The 2221-nt window shown below is 37.8% G+C and overlaps 1 pseudogene; it reads right to left on the bottom strand.

Moving 5' to 3' along the window:
* Positions 1-1381: 1381 nt before the first annotated feature.
* LOC110291781 (ubiquitin-fold modifier 1 pseudogene) lies at positions 1382-1641 on the bottom strand (annotated as a pseudogene).
* Positions 1642-2221: the final 580 nt, after the last annotated feature.

The raw sequence follows: 2221 nt of genomic DNA, 5'->3' as shown, positions 1-2221 counted from the left end.
CCTTGTGATATGTTTTAGTGGGGAGACTGATGTAATACTGAACAAGAACAAGGAACATGAGCATCTTAATAGTATTAGAGACATTGCACCATCACCTATTCCACACGTATGTATCATCTTACATGGGAATAAAGCTACACGATGAGGTAGCCTGAGAATAATTCAAGGTAATCTTGAATGAAGGGTGTCCTCTCCAGCCAGCATGAAAGATAAACATTCCTATAAATGGATTTTCAGTGGCAGTTTCTGTCTCTGCAGGGAGTGGGGCAAAGGTATTCACAATTATTTGTTTCTATGTTCACATTTTTCTAACATATAACTCATTCCATGATTTTACCTTCAAAAACATGCAATTGCATTTTTCATATTCTTAATTGGAGTCAAGATAAGCCTTCTTTACTAACAGACAACTGTAGATTAAAAATGGAGGCCAGTGTAATAAGACAGCACTTTCAAGTGCCAATCAGTCGTGTCAGGACTTCTAAAGGCAAGGATCTGGAAGAATGGAAAGACCATCTCAAGATAAAGCTGAAAGAGAAAAGCTCTAGAGTTTGAATCTTCACAAGTGTCATTACCATAGACTAATTCTGAAAAATATCCTCCTCCTGAAAAAAAGCCTATGTGAATTAAAAATCACTTCTCATCACTACCTTCTAACAGTACCAAGAAATATTAGTATGCTTTTTATATTTATAGATATGCTTTTGAGGGATAATTCTTTTCTTCTGTCTTAAAGCTTTATTATTTTTCAAGGAACTCATAGTATAGCTAAGGGTGCTTCCGAGGTAGTCAGTTCCCACCGTGACAGACTTGATTTCACAAGATCTCTGTTGAAGCTATTTGATGCAAAATAGCAGCTTATACTCATAATAGTTGGATCCTATAATTTAATGTTTGGTTTTGTATAAATTTCACTGTTCTTTCAAATACCTATTAAATTCAAAATTTATACAAATTATATAATTTAAAATTCTAACTAGGAGGTGCTGTCCACCCAAGTGCCTCTATGATCAACTATCCTTTAAAATTTCAAAATTAGAAAATATATCGAATTCTGTGAGTTTTAGCTTTCAAATGCTCCTGAAAAGAAGCACTCACGCCTTAGTTTTGCTGCTTTTCTTTCAAAGCACTGTCTATTGTCACAGAGGGCTTCTCTTCTCCTGGTGAGGCAGTAGTCACCAAGGTGTGACATGTGGTGTGGTACCCTCCTCTCAAAGGCATTCTCTCTTTGCACACACACAAAAAAAAGGACAAGCGTCAGCTTTCCTGTTCCGTGGATTCTTGATACTTTCATTGTCTTGTGAATGCCTGATTTCAAATGTGTGGCAACAACAGATACCAGCATTTATTCTGAAAGGCTGTGTATTTCAAGAAGCTTATATTAGCATCTTCCAACTAAGTCTCCAGGAATGATTCCCAGCACTGAGCTACACTTCAGAAAACAAGTTCCCAGCAGTCTGTGCAGGATTTATTCCTATCGCATCATTAATAATAATAGCACTTGTAACTGCAGGAACTTTTAATTCTTCTGCTGCAAACTTTAGCACTGCTGTGAAAAGATGTATATTCAGGAACACTCAGAATTTTGTATGGTAGCCACGGTTCAGATGTCAACGTGATTTTAAAGAACACCTTCGACATGGTGGAACCTCTTGACACACACAGCATCCAACCATTTGCCCGCCATACTGAGGGATATTTCAAATGAATAGAATTACCTATTTTTTTCAGTTTCTTGTATTGGTAAAAGTAAAAGGACTTTTATTTGCCATATGGAATTTGTAGAAGACTTTAATTCAGAAACATGCCTGATCTGGCAAGGGATCTCATCCAAAGACCCTTTAGGTCTGTATGGTCTGGGTGGAACAGAGATATGCCTTTAGTGCACACCTTTAATCCCAAACAATGTAGGTAAGGTTAGTTTATAGAAGGAGGCAGCCATGTCTGAATGTGGCATCTAATTGACAGGCACTCAAAGTGAGAAGTCAGATTTGACAGAATGAGTCAGAGATAGGATACATCAACTCTCAGCCCATGAAAGAGATGCAATTTAAGCTCAGCCTAAGGAGAATCAATCAGTTCTGTAAAGTCGCTTGAGTTTAGTTGAATGGAGTTGAGTCCGGTGTAGTTCAGCTGATTGTAGTGCCTTAGAGCTGAGTTCATTCGCAAGTTTGTGCAGAGGCAGTTGAATCCTGAGAGTAAGAGAGAGCCAGAAGATTAG

The sequence above is a fragment of the Mus caroli genome, unplaced genomic scaffold, assembly GCF_978045245.1.
Source record: "Mus caroli unplaced genomic scaffold, Mus_caroli_1 scaffold_3, whole genome shotgun sequence".
NCBI classification, from domain to species: Eukaryota; Metazoa; Chordata; class Mammalia; order Rodentia; family Muridae; genus Mus; species Mus caroli.
The sequence above is the reverse complement of the archived record's forward strand: the minus strand, read 5'-3'. Positions and strand labels throughout refer to the sequence as shown.